This window comes from Oratosquilla oratoria, unplaced genomic scaffold (assembly GCF_046742065.1).
Source record: "Oratosquilla oratoria isolate Oo_2021 unplaced genomic scaffold, ASM4674206v1 SCAFFOLD88, whole genome shotgun sequence".
Lineage (NCBI taxonomy): Eukaryota > Metazoa > Arthropoda > Malacostraca > Stomatopoda > Squillidae > Oratosquilla > Oratosquilla oratoria.
Window position 1 is genome coordinate 604,001 of NW_027467752.1, and position 6,000 is coordinate 610,000.

Genomic DNA, 6,000 nt, shown 5'->3' on the forward strand with positions numbered 1-6,000 from the left:
AAACGAGAACAGAACAGAGACAGAAAAAGAGAAATTCTATTGGAGAGTAGTGAATATGAAAGTGAGGAGATGGACCATACCAGAGAAAAACAAAAGGGAAACAGAAAATACAATGGAAGTAGCAGAAAATTAAGAGTGTCTTACACAAATATAGATGGATTAATAACAGGATTGAATGAACTGAATGATTATCTGAAGGAAAAAGAACCGGACATAATGGGAATTGTAGAGACAAAATTAAAAGGTCCACTACCACCCAACAGTGTAGGACATGATGCATATAATTATTGGATTAGAAACAGAGAGACAAAACAAGGGGGTGGAGTTATGTTCCTGACTAAGAAAGATATAAACGTGAGGAGTGTCACATATGGAAAGAATACAGTAGAGATGATTATGATCGAAGTGGAAGACAGAGATAAGAAGAGCAGAAAGTTTGTGATAAATTATGTGCCTCCAAAAACAGCCTCGTGGGAAGAGAGTGAACATAAAAGTATGTTAGAAGACACAAGGATAACATTAAATAAGATAATGGAAGATGGAGGAAGAATAGTTATGATGGGCGACTTTAATTGCAAAGAAGTCTGCTGGGAAGAGATGACAGTAAAGGGTGGAGACGACTCATGGGGAAATGTTCTACTCGAGATGATTATTGACCATACAATTTCACAATGGATACAAAATGATGTATGATATATATATATATATATATATATATATATATATATATATATATATATATATATATACATTTATAAAATAAGAGAATTCTTTCAAAAAGAAAACTGGGAAGGAATATACAAAGAAGAAACAACAGTGGAAGAGAAATGGAACATTTTGACAAAAATTTATAAAAAAAAAAAAAAAAAAAGGAGTGGAGAAATATGTCCCAAGACAAAAACAAGAAAAAGAATATGTAAAGTGCCGGTACAACAAAAGTTGTAGGGAGTTAAAAGACAAAAGAGATAAAGACTGGACCAAATGGAAGACAAAAGACCTGAAAAATGGAAAATATATACTTGTTATAGAAATGAATATGTACAAGTGTGCAGAGAGAAAAAGAGAAAATATGAAAAAGATGTCATTGAAAAATGTAAAGATCAACCAAAACTATTTTACAGATTTGTAAACAACAAACTGAAAAACAAACAAGGTTTAGAGAAATTGAGACAAGGAGGAGTTGAATACACACAGAGGAAATAGAAATGGCGGAAATTATGAACAAGCATTTTAAATCAGTGTTTACAAGGGAGAACATACAACCTGGAGAGATTGAATGGAAAGAGAAAGTCCCCCCTATGAAAGAAATAGAAGTAACAAAGAATGAAATAATGAAACACTTGAGTAATCTTGATGTCAGAAAATCGCATGGACCAGATGAAATAGCAAACTGGATTTTGAAAGAATGCAGGAATGAACGGGCAGACAAAATACATAGCATAATAAACAGTTCCTTGAAAGAAGGAAAAGTTCCAGAAGATTGTAAAAAAACAACTATAGTACCTATATATAAAGGGGGAAATAAAGAAGACCCTACCAACTATAGACCAGTCTCTCTACCAAGTACAATAGCAAAAATTTGTGAAAGAATTGTCAAAAGTAGATGGGTAAAGTATTTGGAAAAAAACAACGTGTTAAATCCAAGGCAATTTGGATTCAGACAAGTACGATCATGCATCACCAATTTAATATGTTTCTATTCAAGGCTAATAGATATAATACAAGAAAGAGATGGATGGGCTGATTGTGCATTTCTAGACCTAAAAAAAGCTTTTGACAAAGTACCACATAAGAAGTTGCTTAAGAAATTAGAAACTGAAGGAGGAATAGAGGGCAAACTGCTTAAATGGATGGAAGACTTTTTGCAAGAAACAAAAATGAGAGTAGTGATAAGAGACAAACACTCAAATTGGGATGAAGTAATAAGTGGTGTTCCACAAGGAACAGTTCTGGCCCCAATAATGTTTGCTATATATATTAATGATATGGATGAAGAAATTGAAAGTTATATGAGCTTCTTTGCAGATGATGCAAAACTATAAAAAAAGTAAACACGGAAGAAGATTGTCAGTCACTACAGAGTGATCTCAATAAAGTATGGGAATGGAGTAGGAAGTGGGAGATGGAGTTCAACACTAAAAAGTGTAGTATAATGGAATTTGGAAAAAGCAAAATAAAGAATGATAGAATCATATAAATTGGGAGAAGAAGGAATAAAAAAGTTGAAAATGAGAAGGACCTGGGAGTCATTGTTATGAATAATATGTCACCTGAGAAACATATAAATAAGATTTTTGGAGAAACTTATAATTTAATAAGAACAATTAAAGTGGAATTTACATACCTGGATGAAGAAATGGTGAAGAAAATACTAATCACTTTGATAAGACCAAAATTGGAATATGCAGCAACGATGTGGTCACCAAGTACAAAAAAAAAAAAAATTATAAAAAAATTGAAAGAATACAAAGAACAATTACAAAATTGGCACCAACACTCTCAAAACTATTATATGAAGAGAGACTAGCAAAACTTGAGCCACAGACACTAGAGCAAAGAAGAGAGAGAGAGGAGATTTGATAACTATTTAAAGAATCATGAAAGGCATAGAAATTATTGATAGAGAGGATCTAATAAAATGGGATGATAGAAATACAAGAGGACACAGAAAGAAAATCAAGAAAGACAGCTATAGAAGAGATATGAAAAAGAACAGCTTTCCTCACAGAGTAATAGACATTTGGAACAAGTTAGATGAGAAAGTGGTGTGTGCAAAAACAATACATGAATTTAAAAATAGTTTAGATAAAATGAGATATGGAGACGGGACACCACGAGCATAGCTCCCCTTCACGTAAACTACAACTAGGTAAATGCAACTAGGTAAATACACACACTACGGCGGTCCGAGTTCGAATCCCTCCCAGGACTGAAATAATTTCACTATCGTTGCGCTACAAGTCGGTACTCCAACCCTCGTGGGCGGGGAGTTGTGTGTGTGTGTGTATTTACCTAGTTGTACCTAGTTGTATTTTACGGGAAGGGGAGCTATGCTCGTGAGGTCCCGTCTTCATATCTCATTTTATCTAAACTATTTTTAAATTCATGTATTGTTTTTGCACACACCACTTTCTCATCTAACTTGTTCCAACTGTCTATTGCTCTGTGAGGAAAGCTGTTCTTTTTCAAATCTCTTCTATAGTTGTCTTTTTTTATTTTCTTTCCGTGTCCTCTTGTATTTCTGTCATCCCATTTTATCAGATTCTCTCTATCAGTAATTTCTATGCCTTTCATGATTCTGTAAATAGCTATCAAATCTCCTCTCTCTCTTCTTTGCTCTAGTGTCTGTAGTTTAAGTTTTTGTAGTCTCTCTTCATATGATAGTTTTGAGAGTGTTGGTGCCAGTTTAGTAATTGCTCTTTGTATTCTTTCAAGTTTTTTTATACATTTTTTTTGTACTTGGTGACCATATCGTTGCTGCATATTCCAATCTTGGTCTTATCAGGGTGATTAGGATTTTCCTCACCATTTCTTCATCCAGGTATGTAAATGCCACTTTGATTGTTCTTATTAAATTATAAGTTTCTCCAAAAATCTTATTTATATGTTTCTCAGGTGACATATTATTCATAACAATGACTCCCAGGTCCCTCTCATTTTCTACTCTTTTTATTCCTTCTTCTCCCAAATTATATGATCCTGTTATTCTGTTTTTGCTTTTTCCAAATTCCATTATACTACACTTTTTTGTATTGAACTCCATCTCCCACTTCCTACTCCATTCTTGTACTTTATTTAGATCTCTCTGTAGTGATTCACAATCCTCTTCAGTTTTCACTCTTTTCAGTAATTTTGCATCATCTGCAAAGAAGCTCATATAGCTTTCAATTCCTTCATCCATATCATTAATATATATAGCAAACATTATTGGGGCCAGAACTGTTCCCTGCGGGACACCGCTTATTACTTCATTCCATTTTGAGTGCTGATCTCTTATCACTACTCTCATTTTTCTTTCTTGCAAAAAGTCTTCCATCCAATTTAGCAATTTACCTTGTATTCCTCCTTCATATTCTAATTTCTTAAGCAACTTCTTATGTGGTACTTTGTCAAAAGCTTTTTTTAGGTCTAGAAATGCACAATCAGCCCATCCATCTCTTTCTTGTATTATATCTATTAGTCTTGAATAGAAACATATTAAATTGGTGACGCATGATCGTCCTTGTCTGAATCCAAATTGCCTTGGATTTAGTACGTTGTTTTTTTCCAAGTATTTTACCCATCTACTTTTGATAATTCTTTCACATATTTTTGCTATTGTACTTGTTAGAGAGACTGGTCTATAGTTGGTAGGTTCTTCTTTATTTCCTCCTTTATATATAGGTACTATATTTGCTTTTTTCCAATCTTCTGGAACTTTTCCTTCTTTTAAGGAACTGCTTATTATGCTATGTATTTTGTCTGCCAGTTCATTCCTACATTCTTTCAGAATCCAGTTTGCTATTTCATCTGGCCCATGCGATTTTCTGACATCAAAATTACCCAAGTGTGTCAATATTTCATTCTTCGTTACTTCTATTTCTTCCATAGGGGGGACTTTTTCCTTCCACTCAATCTCTTCAGGTTGTATATTTTCCCTTGTAAACACTGATTTAAAATGTTTGTTCATAATTTCTGCCATTTCCATTTCCTCAGTGTATTCAACTCCTCCTTGTCTTAATTTCTCCAAGTCTTGTTTGTTTTTCAGTTTATTGTTTACAAATCTGTAGAATAGTTTTGGTTGATCTTTACACTTTTCTATAACATCTTTTTCATATTTTCTTTTTTCCTCTCTGCACTTTTGTACATATTCATTTCTATAACCAGTATATATTTTCCATTTTTCAGGTCTTCTGTCTTTTTTCCATCCGGTCCAGGCTTTGTCTCTTTTGTCTTTTAACTCCCTACAACTTTTGTTGTACCAGCATTTTACATATTCTTTTTCTTGTTTTTGTCTTGGGACATACTTTTCCACTCCTTCTTTGTAAATTTTTGTCAAAATATTCCATTTCTCTTCCACTGATGTTTCTTCTTTGTATATTTCTTCCCAGTTTTCTTGTTGGAAGAATTCTCTTATTTTATCAAAGTTTGTTTTTTCATACATCATTCTTCCTTTTCTATATTGTTCATTTCTTTTCATATATTTTTCTTCATTAAGTTCCAGTTCAATCAATATGTGGTCACTTTTACCTATTGGTGTTTTATATTCAATCTTGTCCACTATTCTAGGTTCAGATGTAATTATTAAGTCTAGCCTCGATGGTTCTTCTTCATTTCTATACCTAGTGTTCTCTTGTATCCATTGTGTCATTGAATGGTCAGTAATCATCTCAAGTAGAGCATTTCCCCATGAGTCATCACCACTCTTTACTGTCATTTCTTCCCAGCAGATTTCTTTGCAATTAAAGTCGCCCATCATAACTATTCTTCCTCCGTCTTCCATTATTTTAGTTAATGCTATCTTTGTGTCCTCTAACATACTTTTATGTTCACTCTCCTCCCATGAGGCTGTTTTCGGAGGCACATAATTGATCACAAATTTTCTGCTCTTCTTATCTCGGTCTTCCACTTCTATCATAATCATCTCTACTGTATTCTTTCCATATATGACACCTTTCACGTTTATATCCTTCTTTGTCAGGAACATAACTCCACCCCCTTGTTTTTTCTCTCTGTTTCTAATCCAATAATTGTATGTATCATGTCCTACACTGTTGGGTGGTAGTGGGCCTTTTAATTTTGTTTCTACAATTCCCATTATGTCCGGTTCTTTTTCTTTCAAATAATCATTCAGTTCATTCAATCCTGTTATCAATCCATCTATATTTGTGTAAGACACTCTTAGTTTTCTGCCACTTCCATTGTGTTCTCTGTTTCCCTTATGTTTTTCTTTAGTATGTCGAACTGCTTTATTTTCATGTTCACTACTCTCCAATAGAATCTCTCTTTCTCTGACTCCGT